Raw genomic sequence first — 14,767 nt, forward strand, 5'->3', positions numbered from 1 at the left:
TGTAGAGCCTGATGTGGGACTCAATCCCAGAACCCTAGGATCATGCCCTGAGCCGAAGGCAGATACTCAACCACTGAGCCACCCAGGCATTCCTCTTAAAAGAAAATTTTAGTTGTGATAGTTTTAATGTGGTGATCCAACATTAAAACTGGGCGTTATGGGTGTAGTAGTTTCTAGAGGGGAAAGGAGATGAATTGTACATTGGCCTTACTCTCAAATAGCTTGAGATATAATTTGGGACTGGGAGAGCACATACATAGAAAACCAATCCTCATATAACACATATATGACAAACCCTAAATGAATGATAGAAGTAATGCATTATGGGAGCACAGAATAGGCAATTATTTTTTTCTAAGGATGGGAATTATTGTTAAAGATACAACAGACTAGTGAATTCTGGTAAAGAACAGTAACTGCGTTAGGGGAAGAGTATTATCACATGACACAAAATGTGGGAAGTTGTTTCAGAAACCATGACAAGTCTCCTAGGCCACTGGAGGACAAGATGGGTGGAGGGATGGAAAGAGGGGAGGGAGGAAAACCTGTTCATAGACACTGTTAAATGGCAGGATATGGAGGTTTTATATATTTTGATTGGCCAAAGGAGTCACAAAGGCTATAGAGCAGAGAGGCTTTAGGCATCTCGGTGTCTCCACAGCCAGGAACACAGCATTCATATGTGGCAGGCACAGTGCTATGTACTCAGTGGGTAGTGAATAAATGATTAGGACAGGTGGGGGTATGTAGCATGGGTTAGAGCACTGAGAAAAGTTTGATCAGATCTTTGAAGTCAGTCTTGATGAGGGGTGTTGGATACTTATCCTAGGTGTGTAAAGAAGTTATATATGAGATTCTGAGTATCATCCTCTCGTGGGCAATGCTGATTAATGGCCCCAGATTCCATTGGATCCAAGTTGCTTGAGATTTGCTTGGTTGGAAATAAGACCTGAAAACTTTGCATTGGGGTTTATGAAGCTACCACCCTCAGTAAGGATCACGTTACATGGCATAGTAGATGAACTGGACAGCAGGCAAAGATTTTGTCACGCATGCTCGCCACTTTGCCTTTGGGGGTCTGTGCCAAGAATGCCCTGGATTTGATCTTGGGTGCGGTGCTGTCCACTCACTCATAATGCCCAGGGAGGCGTGTTGACAAGGATGGGTGGATGGTGGGGGATGGCTGAGCTATTTCTTGGCAAAGCCCTGGGAGGAGGCGTTCCTCAAATGCCACAATCCTGTTATTTTTGAGTAATTGGCTGAACCCAGGTGCCTGATTGGACAGGGCCACTCCCAATTTCTTCTAGATAAATATTTGGTTGCCAGGAGGATATATTTAAATGAGAAATACCTCCTTGGGAAGTAGTTGCCTAGAAATTCCTGCAGAGGGCAGGATCCCATCCCTGCTGGGAAACGCTTGAAAGCCACCCCAAAACTTACTCTGCATGTACTTACTTACTATGTACTTAGCGTGAGGGCATCGGGTTTGAGGTTCTATGAAAGTCCGTTGCTCTGAACGACAAGAAAGCTCAGCAGTTTTAGAGGAACTGTATTTCTCGGGGACGTGCTTGGGGTCTCTGGTGGCATAATGGCAGAATTCTGAAACACAAATGGAATCCAAGTCAGGGATTTGGCTTTAAAGAGACAAATCGGTTCTCTGCAAAAGAGCCAGACCCTTGCTGGAATCCAAAGCCCAGAGTCTTGGGAAACTAGAGAATCTGGATCTTTCAAACACAGGGCACTCTTGACTTTGTTCTTCTTCCTTGTAATCCGTATTTAGATGTTAGCTTTTCAGGCCCCAGCAATTTAGCTTTTCTATTCTTTCAATGGGGAAAATTCTCTTATTTTATGTATTTTTCTTCCATTTTCACCACATGAGACTATGAAGAGTCAGCAATTAAATCTTAGAACTGATATTTGGATCATCTATCTTTAGAAATACCCCAGTTAACATCCTCAGTTGGTTTTTTGTTTGTTTTGTTTTTCTAAAGAAAAGAACCCAGAACAGAACACGAATGAAAACACACAGAAAAAAGCAAGGCATAAGGCAAAAATACAAATAAAAAGCCTATTAATCTAGCTTTCGGACTCAAAGTTCAGTGTTTTTGATCCTTCTGTCAAGAACCATCCTAAACATACATTTTCCATAAGAACGTGTGACCTCAGGGTCACATGCTGTGACTCTCCCCATGATGTTCTGAATCCTATCTTAATCACCAGCCATATATATTATTTTGTTTTTGTTTTTAGCCCCTTGGACTCCTTTTCATTAGGGGTGGCACTAATGTTCACTGACGAATAGATCACCTTAGAAAGGAAAGACCTTACCCACATGTACCAGCTTACATACAAATGAGAAGAAGCAGGCAGGTTCAGCAGATTGGGATGAGCCCCAGGGCTATGGAGGGTAGTACGTCTCAGCAGGAACCCATCTGGAGGAATGACATGGAAACTTGGGGACGCTTGGCAGAGAGTCAGAGATCAGAATTTGTTTCTTCTAATTTATTGCAGAAAAAAAAACTGTTAATTTTGATGTGTTTAAAATCTTCCAAGGTGCCATTATGATAATTCAGCAAATGAGAGTGAGTGATAAGAAACAGGCTTTTAGAGCTTGAAGGGATTTTTGTGTCTGGTTCAGTCTCCCTGGTTGTAGAGATAAAACCTGTGGTCTCAGGGGACTGTGCTACAGACCCCAGTGACAAGACTGAGAGGAGAACTTACAGATGGCTAATTGACTATGGAGGTTGTTCATTGACTAAATCTATGACTCTCTGCGTCTTTAGGTGTTGTTCTCTTTATGTCATCAGAAAATGGGGACTCTGCTCTTTAGAAGCATCTAGGGAGTACAGCCTCAGCGTCAGATAGTAGATGTGGAATTAGAGTTTTGGCTTTCCACAAATGAGCTCCTTTACACTGGCTATTAATGAACTTCTCACTTCTCTTCTCTGGATTTTTTTTTTTTTAAAGACATCTGTAGAGCAATGGAAACATAGGATATGATCTTCCAGTTGTCTTTCAAAACTAAAATTCTATAATTTGAAATTGTTATCTGGCCACCCTTAAATAATAATAGTAATAATAGGGGATCCCTGGGTGGCTCAGTGGTTTGGCACCTGCCTTTGGCCCAGGGCATGATCCTGGAGTCCCGGGATCAGGTCCCGCATCGAGCTCCTTGCATGGAGCCTGCTTCTCCCTCTACCTGTGTCTCTGCCTCTCTCTCTCTCTATGTCTATCATGAATAAATAAATAAAACCTTAAAAAAAATAATAGTAATAATATACTGAGCATATAAGAAGCTCCAAGTGGCTTTATAGAAATTATACCTGTCAAGAGTTTTAAATTTGACCCAGTCCTAGCATTTAACCTCTCACGCATTTATGGGTAGTTTTCAAGATAGGTTTCCCCTCATTGCTTCTTAGACTTTTTAAATAACTATCTCATTCAATTTCACTTGTATGAAATTCATGCAGTTCCCCCGGGTAGTTGCTGGGTGGCAGCAGAAGTGCTGAAGTGATGGCCCATGGAAGAAGCAGAATGGCAAAGTGGGAGGATTCCTATGTTCATTTAGCACTGAGTGTGTGTCCTGGTTCCCACAGCAAGTGAGTGACAAAGCTAGAATGGCTGTGAGTGTTGGGATGAATAGGTGAGAGCAGGAGTGGGAGGCCATCTTTCCTTTCCCATTGTTCATCACTGGCCATTTGGAAAGGGTGGTAAATAATTATGGCAGCTACTACAATTCATTGACCAGCCACTGTGGACCAGACACTGTATTAGGCTCTTTCAATATGTCATTGTGAATTCAAATATAACCTCTAGCAAGGTATTATTATCCCCATTTTACTGATTGGGAAACCAAAGAAGAGAAAGATTAACTAACATACTCAAGGCAATGAGAAGCTGGCCAGTGATTTATCTGGGATGAAACCAAAGACACTAAAGCCCATGCTTTCCCCACCATGGGACTGCTAAAATAATAATGATGATGATGATGATAAAGCCTACAACAAAAACTGCATCTCTGTTGTTGAGGTGAGGAAATCAAGGGGGGTGGAAGTGTCAGGCAAAATTTTGGCTAGGGAAAGAAAAATGTCAGTTCTCAGTGTTTTAGAGTCCTAGAACCTGCAGGCCCTGTACTTATTATCTCCTTATCTGGATACACACGCACACACAGACCATCCCATAATAAATGCAGGAGGGTGGTTAATTTTAAATTTTGTAAATGAAGAATCTGAGGCTCACTTGAAGGTGAAACCATCTTACCAAAGTCCCCCGTATATCCTACATAGTGCCAAGCAATGTTTCCCTGTCCCTAGGCTAGGACATTTTCACAACAGCACAGCACCTGGAAGAGATAGGCTGCTTTCTCTACATGCTAAGTCCTCTAAGATCCGAAGGCTTAAAAGCAGAAGGACAGTGTTAGGCCTTCATGCGCAGAGTTGACTGTCCCCACCGACTCGATGGTCTGACTGTCAGCCCAAGCTAATTGCTGCCTACATTTACGGTGGTGCCTGTTTCAGCTGCAGCTGCTTATAGATCTCTGCACACAGTAAATGCCTCACTTAAGCTTGCACATCATGAGCATAAAGAAACTGTGAATATATTGTGTCTTTACTGAAGGTCCTCATTTGGTGCCAACACTCAGACAAATCTAGCTAAATGTGCCAGAGCAGAAAATAGAAAAGAAAGCAATCTAGACATTGAGGATATTGTGCCTGCTTATGTTTTACGTTATTTATTTTTGGATGGAACATAATATAAGAACTTCACTTCAAATCTCGGATATTTGAGGTTGCGTCAGAGAACTTCTATAACTAGAATAGACCTTTGAGATTACCTAAGACCCAAAGAGGGGAAGTTTCTTATGTGAAGCCAAATTCATTTACAGAGGCACGGACAGCTCAGGTGTACCGATACCTTGGGGAGGAGCTTGGGCTTGGGAACCGAACAAATGTGGATTTGAATCCTGACTCTGTCATTTACTGGTAGTTTAACCACAGGTTAAACACTTGATGTCTCTGAGCTCCAGTCTCATCTTTAAAAATAGAGATAATTATAACTATTTTGCCCAGTAGTTGGATGGTCTAAATGAGGTCGTATATTCAAAAGTCTCATGTAGGGCTTATATACTTTGCCTTTCCTATCCACCCTGATGCCCCAATGACCCTCATTTGCTTTGTATTTTAATGAAATCATGTGTCTTAGAGTTTACAGCACAGATGACCTGCATGATAGAGGAGTACAGCTCAGCCTTTGATGGGAAAAATACAGTGCAATCAATCCCTTTATAATTTATTTACGTCATAGGTTAACCATGTTATAGCATGCTTTTCCCATATGTAGTTTTAGCATCTATTATTACATTTGGGATCTGCTTTGACTTGTATTCCTGAACCTGTATAATTAAGTGTTATATTATAGTGGGCTTCACAGCATTGGGTAATGAAAAGAATTCTGGCCTTGTAATCAGCGGGATTTTGTGCCAACTCTACCAGGCTCTAGCAATGTGGTTATAGATGTCTCCCTTTGAGGCCTAAATGAGAGCATTTTAGTTTAGGTGATCTATGTAGTTTTGATCAGTTTTCAGATTTGATTTGTCTATGTTTTTTTCTACTAGCGTGTATTGAGACCCCCTGTTTATTACAACTTTCATGCTTCTAGTGGGGTCGGAGCATGAGCCATTCTTCTAACTCAAATCAACTCTGTAGTGGAAGATTAAGTTGACTTCCCAGCCAGAGACCTCTGCTACTAAATTCAGCGTTTTTGCTTGAATTCGTTTGATTTTGCTCTTTAACTATAGAGGCTCAATACCAAGTAGAAACAGTGAGTCAGCTCTAGGGGATAGACCTTTATAAAGTACCCCAGGTTACAGGAAGGTGGCGCTAGAGACTCTTCTCTCAGGTAAGTCCTGAGACCTGGAGGCTGGAATGGAACAGTCCTAGAATCACTACATTGGAGACCACCCAAAGCAAGTTTCTTCTCTCCAATAACTCTGACAGATGGTTATCCAACCTCTGTTTGCAGGCTTCTGGTAAGAGAGAATTCACTACTTCCTTGCCTTGCCTGTACTACTTTTGGGAAGCTCTGGTAAGAAAGATGTTTCCTGTGTTGAGTTGAAATAAGCTCTTCTTGAAGCGGTTATCTATTGGTCCTACTATTTTTCACTGTAGCTGCACAGAATTAAGAGTCAGTTCATTAATTTAACTACTTTTTAGTTCCTGCTCTACATCAAACACGGTGCTGAGCTCTGGAGAGGTAAACTAAGCCATCTTTTGTTTCAAAGGCTTGTAGTGTGGTTGGAGAGATAGACAAGTAAAATATCAGTCATAGTATGTTGTGACAGGTGCTGTTATGCGTCAACATAGAGTACTGAGGGGCACAGAGGAGTTCTTCTTACATAAGGGAGCAAGAAAGGTCCCCTAAAGGGTTTGAAAATCAAGTTTTCATGTCTTCCTTCACCTCTATCCTCCTTAGGCTAACTGTACCTCTAAGGTGACAGGCAGTGTAATTTTGGAACCACAGAAAAACTCAAGAGACTTGAGTTCTAATCCCAGTTTTGCTGCCATCATCCCTATGAGACATTGAATAAATCAATTCATTCCCCATAGTAGATGGTGTAAATAGCATCCTTTCATGTTATTCGTCCTTGACATTTTAAAACAAACAGCTGATGCATTTATCTGATGAATCTGGCCTAGCCTTCAGATGACAGGTTATTTCCCCTTCTTTATTTCTATTCATCACTGGTCAGCCTAGCGTAGACAATTAGTACCTACTTTTCCCTGCACCTGGGCCTTATCAAATCACTCTGAGCTCTCTCTTCCATGCTATGGACTGTATTGGGGGTGACCCTTAGCTTGTGCTGAAGATGTTTTCGGCAATCATTAAATTAAAAGCACACTTAGAGAAACCCACAGAAATTCTAGACGTGCCCAGGCAAATTGGAAGTTGCCCCTGGGATCTTTCCATTGACCAGCACAAAAAAGATGACTAAGGCAGTGCCTGCCCACTCCTATGTGGAAATAATGTTGTGTTTGTCTGGCAGCCAGTGAAAAAAGTGTATGTTGAAAATGGCCTGATGACAGGTTATTTTGTACCCCAAGTGCCTTGATACCTTAAATCCTTTATTTTTTAAATTTATGCACTTCGATTTTTTTTCACTGATCCTTGGAGAGATTTTTAGAGAAAGAGTTAATGGCTCAGACTCAGAGGTCTGAGGAGTCTGTTAGAACTGAGATAGGCATTACTCCCACCTGCTTCAGCCAAGCTCTGATAACTTTCTTGGAGCTAAAGTGAAGTGAAAATATTGGGTGAATGGGGCATCTCACAGTCACTGGAGGGAAATCCCTTAATGATGGGATATAGAATCCAGTCTCCAAGTGCTGTTACACAAAATATTATTTTCCTTGGAATAGGAAAAAATGTAATTGCCCTTTGTTCAGCCTGTCTGGATAAATTTCAAGGTCAATACCAATATCTCTTGGGAGTTTCTATATTATACAGAACTTAAATCAGTACATGGACTTGATAGGACAGTGGACTTGCTGATTTTTGGATTTTGAATGACTCTCATGCGAGTGGTGAGGAGAGTTGTAATGGAGGCATGGGGCCCAGGTAGTAGCACTGAGAATTCTCTAAAACCATGATGTCAGGGTAGAGATTTTCTGAGTTAATTTCAGTAAGCTTTCATCATTGATTCAAATTTTTGCAAAGAAATCCCCAGGATTTGCCAGCTCCTCTCTTTTTCCTAGACTAAAGTAAATGAGGCTTGTCCCTCAACTTGGCAATAAAAATTCCTCACCAACTTAAAAAAAATGTGGAAAGTTGGTGATTTTGAGCATATTTGAAAGCATACGCATAGGTCTCAACTCTTACTTTAATTTTGATCGGTGCTTTTTCTAAAACAAATAGTAGTCACTGAGTTTTCCCAAAAGCATATCTTAGGAATTTAGTGAATTTTGATATATGTGTACAAATGAAGTCATAATTGACTGTAATAATTATAATCCACAAAACCACTAATTTATGAAATATTTATTAAGTTAGGGCACTACACATATTTGTGCCTTTTGATTGGTCTAGAAAGAAGAGAACAGAAAATGCATCACCTGTAGGGAGGTCTGAGGCATTTTCCTCTTTAACGGAGCTCTTGCAGATCAAGCTGCTACTTGACAGCTTGGCTCAGGCACCAAACAGCATGCATAAAGGCAATATTTCAAGCCAGGTTCAAACAATCTGTTCAAATGAAGGAAGCAGTCAGTGGGTGCAAAAATGCACACATCACTGTGTTAGGTGTTGTAGTCATATAGAGCTAAGTGACACAGTCCCTACTGTAAAGAGTGCACATTCTAACAGCAGAGATAGGTTAAGTATCTGGAGAGTTGTGCTTTAAGTTGCAATAAGGTTATGCCATCTCAGTGGAGGTGACATGAGAGAGGATATTCATAAATCTGTAGCTACATCTGAGAAACATAAAAATAGGAGTGTATTACATGGTCTTTGAAGGATGGAACCAAGGTATCAGTGGGAGTTAGGATGGAAAGAATAAGTTAGAGGTAAAGGGTGGTCCATATAGAAGGTAAAGCAAAATAAAGCCATATGGTCAGAAAAGAGCAGGGAAAACAGAGAATAGTGAGTAAGGTATAGTTTTGCTTGAGTATACAATGAAGGCAGAGTGGACAATAAGGCTAAAATGGGACCAGATGAAGAAGGGAGGCTTTGAATGCCATTGCAAAATGCTTGTACTTTCTTGGTCTCAATGAAGCTACTGTTGAATTTTAAATGAGAATGTGTATCTATTTAGAGATTTTTTTTTTACATGCTCTCTCCTGGTTGGACATGTAAACTGTTGAGAACTCAAAAAAAAAAAAAAGAGAGACAATCTCATATTTCAAAGTCTTCATTTCGGGGTGGGAGGAGAGGCAAATATAATTAATATAGTTACACATACTGCGGGGGCATCTTTCTCAGATAAGTAGGGGATCATGGAAAGTTGCTTCAGGGAAGTGGACCTCAAGCATGAGATAAGGGCTGTTGAGGGGGAAATAAATGTGAAGCACTGGCCCAGGAAGACCCTGCCACGGTTTGTGTGATTGCTAACACGGGTGCACTGGGAGGGGAGATTCTGGGGGGAAGATGGTAGAGAGTGGGAGACCTGTTAGGTGGCTGAAACAGCTGCATGGGAAAGAGAAAGGGAGGGTGAGCTGTTGAAATGACTGTGAAGATGAAGAGAGGGTGACCTATGGAAGAGACAGCATCTGCAGTTCTCCATTTGATGCTGGAAAGGGGGTTGAGGCAGGGAACTGCTGAAGTGGGAGAACTGGAGAACAGGAGCTGAATGGGTACTGCTGGAAGTCTGAGAGGCGAGGAGAGGGATGCTACCATTGGTAGGGATGCAGCAGTCAGGAGAAGCTGGTTTCATGGGAAATGTGTGGAATTTGATGTTAAGTCACTGCTAGAGAGCAGAATAAGCAAACCTCCATAAAACTGGGCAATGAGCAAAATTTCTTAGGCTATGATGCCATAATTTCTCTCTTTTCTCTCCTGAAAAAATCAAGGCCACAGGACTAGTGTCTAAATATTGCCTCAAGCACACTTTGAAGTATTGATGTCTAAGACAAAAAGGTCATGTGTATGAACTGTAAAGGGTAAAACCAGACATTGTTAAGAATTCTTAGACTCTTCCTTGGCTTGACTATGGACTCTTGACTCTACCTTGGAATTACTTAGGATGACTGCTTTGACACTCATCTTGGAACATACACATGTCCCTTTAGCAAGCTGGTTCCTTAGGAAGGGACCAACAGAGGTGTGGTTTTGTCAAAATACCTACTTTTCATTTCTCCTCCCTTTCTTTTAGTAGATAAATTTGGTGGTTATTGGACTATATATATATATATTTTTTTTTTAAATGACCCCAAATGCTATTGGGAAGAATCATGGTGGTCTCTTCTCTTTGCCTCCTTATTACTTCCCTTCCAGCTCCATTTCTGTCTCCATTGTAATTGCAGCACTGGGTGAGATGCTGCTTGGGGAGGAATTAGCTGAACTTGGTGGTTTGGCAACAGAAGGGTAGAGAGGAAATAACATGGAACAAGAGGTCTGTGTGAAACATGTAGCCTTGTGGCACTCTGCCCAACCAAGGCAGCTTCCTCTATAATCTCCAGCCCTCCGAGGACTTTTAAGGCATGGAGTATGAGATGGGGATAAGTCCCTATGCTGCATTTGCCCCAGATATAATTCTCCAGCTACAAAGGGGCACTGTAAACACATACAAATGCACACACAACACTCCATACCCCAAGATCCTGGGGGAATTTCAAGACCCCATACACGTATCAGAAAACAGTACACTCAAAGTAAAGAGAAATCTTGATTTGAGCAATCTGATAGTTCAGTGGGGAAAAGAATGAGGGTAGTAGGAGGAAGTTATGAATGGGAATATAACACAGCTCTACTCTACTGAAGCAGTTCTTTTGAAATGTGGTTTTTCATTTGTGACTCAAGCCTCCCAAACTCAAAATATACCACTCAGTAGGACTCTGCAGTCAGCACGTTTGGCCAGTGTATAGTATAGAGAAGACTAAATGAAAGTGTATGGTTTTGAAGTACTGAATGCCAATTAATAAAGTAGGGAGGTCAGTTATGGAAAGTGATGTACAGTATAGGTAACTTCAGAACAGCCCTATTGAGGGCCACCTGGATGACTCAATTGGTTAAGCATCTACCTTCAGCTCAGGTCATGATCTCAGGGTCCAGGGATTGAACCCTGCATCAGGCTCCATGCTCAGCAGGGAGTCTTCTTGTCCCTCTCCCTCTTGCTCCGTGCCCTCTCTTTCCCTCTCAAATAAATAAATAAAATCTTAAAAAAGAACAGCCCTATTGAGCAGCATAGGTAGCATCAGTGCATGAACTAGAACATATTTTTCAGTTCCACTTGTCTAATTCCACATTCTATGTTGGAATCACTATCACATTCCCTAGTGAAGGGGAAAGTGGTATCAGCTCCGACATTCTCAGAGATGGGGAACTCACTACCTCCTCAGGCAGCCTATTTTATTTTTTATTGAGCTACAACTCTCAGAAGCTTCTCCTATTTTGCCAAATCTGCTTCATCAATGCTTTCTCTGCATCTGCAGCCACAAAAAGCCTAAATCTTCATATCTATTCACATGCTTCAGGTCTGTGAGCATGTGCTTTCTCACACTGTGTATGTGTCCTGGCTAACTAACACTCTTCAGAGAGGACATCCACTTAAATCCTGCAGTTCAATGAGGGGTGCCTGCATGGCTGAGTCAGTTGAGCCTCTGACTCTTGGTTTCAGCTCTAGTTGTGATCTTGAGTTCATGAGATCAAGCCCCGAGTCAAGCCCCACATCAGGCTCTGCTCTCAGCATGGAGCTTGTTTGGGATTCTCTCCCTCTCCTTCTGCCCCTCCTCCTGCTCTCTCTCAAATAAAAACAAATACATAAAATCCTTTTTAAAAAAGGTACTATGACCCCAAGGCTCAGGAGCAGTGAAGGGCATGGTAATCTATTGCCTGGCTAACCTGTTTGAGTGTTCCCAAATGAGCATTTGGATAATGATGACCACTTCCCTGGATGGGGAAAGAACAGAACAGTAGGGGTCCAGAGGTCAGAAGAAGTCTGGACTATCATGGCACTGGGTCTTGTAGGCTAGTGTGGGGTGCTGGAAGCTGGTGCTCGGAAGCAGATTAATATATAAACGGAGTAGCCTGCTCATCTAGACCGATAATGTCTCCTCTCAGTACCGTGGTAAATGATGCCACGAACAGTGCCTGTTTCTCTCCATCTCACTAGACCCTGTGCTCATTAATTAAGGTTGGATATGGATCTATGGATCTTATGGAAGGAGAAAAGTGCCTAGCACTTATGTCCAGTGATCTTAGGAAATCTGTACAAAATATAAAGTAATAAAGTGCCACAAGTTAAAACTTTTTAGGCTGTATTTGAGGTCAGGTATATCCTAGACCAGAGAGCAGCAAACCTTTTCTGTAAAGGAATAAAGGATAAGTATTTATGGTCAAAGTATTTGACTCTATGGACCATACAGTATCTATCACAGCTGCTCAATTCTGCTGTTTCCGAGTAAAAGCAACCACAGAAAACACATAAGTGTGGGACACCTGGGTGGCTCAGCAGTTGAGCATGTGCCTTTGGCCAAGGGTGTGATCCTAGAGTCCCGGGATCGAGTCCCACATCGGGCTTCTTGCATGGAGCCTGCTTCTCCCTCTACCTATGTCTCTGCCTCTCTCTCTCTCTCTCTCTCTCTCTCTCTCTCTCTCTCTCTCTGTGTGTGTGTGTGTCTCTCATGAAAAAATTAATAAAATCTTAAAAAAAGAGAAAATATGTAAATGAATGGATGCAACTGTGTTCCAGTAAAGTAAGTTTGTTTGTTTGTTGTTTGTTTATTACTAACAGGCAGTGGGCCAGATTTGGCCACACACCCTCCTTTGCCAATCCCTGCCCCAGAGGGTGGACAGCTAACATACTGGAGGACAGAGCTTGGCAGCTTATAGCAAGGGCCCTGTTCTGTCCTGTTTAACATTCCTGTGTATGATTCAGTTGAAGGCAGAGGGCACACATGGTAAATGCATGGATTTCAGAAATTTAGAATGTTCTCTAATATATTTTGCAATATGATTAGGATGCAGAAAGGCATAGCCAGGTGGCTAAGAGCATTGCTTCTATAGTTAAATAGATTTACATTTCTGTTTGGAACAATTCTTGGTAACTTATGTAACTTGTATTTAGCCTCCCTGAGTTTTATTTTCCTCATCTGTAAAATGGGCACAATTTTTCTTGTCTCAGGGGTTACTGTGAAGATGAAACTAGATGCCACATGTGAAGTATTTAATACAAAGTCTGACACGTAGTAGGCCCTCAGTGAAAGGTAGTCTGAAAAGCCTCCCTAAACCAAAACCAAACTGAAGAAAGTCACCTGCTTTGCAGAAGAACCCACATAAGCTGATTCATCACACAGAAGCAGAATCCCTGATGACGGCTCCATGTTGTATCTAGAGTATCATTATCAACCTGTAGATTGTGACTTTGGATGAAACAGTACAGAGAGGTGATTCCCTCTCTACTGAGGTGTCTAAAGAAAGTTACAGAAGGAGACATATGAATGAAAGGTAAACTGGATCCAGTCCTTCAGATAAGCAAAGAAATTAGAGGAAAAGATAGAGGCTTCTAAACAAGGAGTTAGAATATTCTGGTAGACCATGGGTTGTTATCTGGAAGATTTCTGAGCTGGCTCTGTAACCACTTTCTGTTATCTCTGGTGTTAGGTAAGATTCCTATTGCAGAGGACAGGAGGGGTAGTGATGCTATTACACCTCTCTTCTGCTCTTCAGGGGTTTTGCTGTTAACAAGAATCCCATATCAGCATCAGCCCTTCACAGACTATCACCATGCTCCACTAAAAGATATTTCAGATCATGAACTGGGTCTTTCTTAGCTTTGTCCCTCCAGCCTCGCAGAGTGTAGGAGATTTTATTTTTTTTTAAGATTTTATTTATTTATTTGAGAAAAAGAGAGAGATCGTGTAAACATGAGCAAGGGTGGGCAAGGCAGAGGGACAAGCTGACTCCCGCTGAGCAGGGAACCCGACAGAGGACAGACGACATGGGGCTGGATCCCAGGACCCAGAGATCCTGATCTGAGCTGAAGGCAGAGGCTTAGCCGACTGAGCCACCCAGGTGTCCCAGAAGATTTTTTTTTTTAAGTATGAGTGTTGTGAATAAGAGGAGACACAGTTCATTTAAATGCATGTATTAATACTGAGAACTAGAGAACCTTTAGATCCTCTTAACCACTTCCTTTTATCTTTCCTTCCCCTAACCTGTAGCATAGAGACAAGCATAAATCTTTCTGCATATGCCTCCAGAGGGCTAAAGGAAAGCTATGCTAATAGAGATTCAGAAAAGCCTTGCATCTTCCACTAAGTGAAACTAGCATAGGACTGGCAAACATTCTGGTTTCTGGTTTAAAGGACTAACCTTAAAACAAAACAAAACAAAACAAAAAAGGACTAACCTTACCATTGCTATTTTTTTTTTTTTTTTTAGGATTTTATTTATTTATTCATGAGAGAGAGAGAGAGAGAGACAGGGAGAGAGGGAGAAGCAGGCTCCATGCAGGGAGCCTGACGTGGGACTTGATCCTGGGTCTCCAGGATCAGGCCCTGGGCTGAAGGTGACGCTAAACCACTGAGCCACCTGGGCTGCCCAATGCTATTTCTATTACCTTAGGCAAGTTCATCCCTTTGAGCCTTGGGTTTTTCTCTGTAATATGAGGATGATGCTCTCTGCATCTCAGGGCTATCATAAGGATTCATGGCTTTAATACATGTAGTAGCCAATGTTGTTGCCTGCCCAATAACCAAGTACCCCCTCCCTCTCTCCGTTCTAAACAGATCTAGCTTTATTTATGTATCAACTGTCCTCTGAGAAGTCACGTGATTCAGGGAAGGTGGATTTCCAGCCCCAAGAGATGAATGATTGGTTAAGCTCTCTTCCTTGTCAGTTAATGCTTCAGGCATAAGTGTAAGCTAGTTCAAGCTCATTAGCTAACATGTAATAGGATTTACTATGAGCCAGATGCTGTCATAAGCTCTTTATATACATTAATTCAGTTAACCTCCTACAAGGTAAATATCATTAACTTCATTTCACAAATGAGGAAACTGAAGACCAGAGAGGTTAAGTAACAGGTCCGTGGAAACACAGCTAATACGTGGGAGAGCTGTGT

General features: G+C 41.8%; 1 protein-coding gene and 1 long non-coding RNA gene across 18 annotated transcripts in view; one reads left to right on the forward strand and one right to left on the reverse strand.

The window, feature by feature from the left end:
• Nucleotides 1-14,767, forward strand: part of TPRG1 (tumor protein p63 regulated 1) — a 137,171-nt gene that overhangs the window by 80,934 nt on the left and 41,470 nt on the right. The window lies entirely within an intron of this gene.
• LOC125754296 (uncharacterized) overlaps nt 1-14,767 on the reverse strand; it is a 70,722-nt gene that overhangs the window by 19,878 nt on the left and 36,077 nt on the right. For 2 of the 15 annotated variants that reach the window (XR_007408136.1, XR_007408124.1), the window contains exons 3-5: nt 8,106-8,232; nt 2,347-2,432; nt 1,460-1,599 (exon numbers count right to left, since the gene is read on the reverse strand). This is a non-coding gene — a long non-coding RNA (uncharacterized LOC125754296). Of the gene's footprint in view, nt 1-1,455; nt 1,600-2,328; nt 2,498-8,105; nt 8,233-14,767 lie in introns of all 15 variants that reach the window. The other 13 variants (XR_007408132.1, XR_007408123.1, XR_007408128.1 and 10 more) reach the window with 12 other exon arrangements.

The sequence above is a fragment of the Canis lupus genome, chromosome 34 (assembly GCF_003254725.2).
Source record: "Canis lupus dingo isolate Sandy chromosome 34, ASM325472v2, whole genome shotgun sequence".
Taxonomy (NCBI): Eukaryota; Metazoa; Chordata; class Mammalia; order Carnivora; family Canidae; genus Canis; species Canis lupus.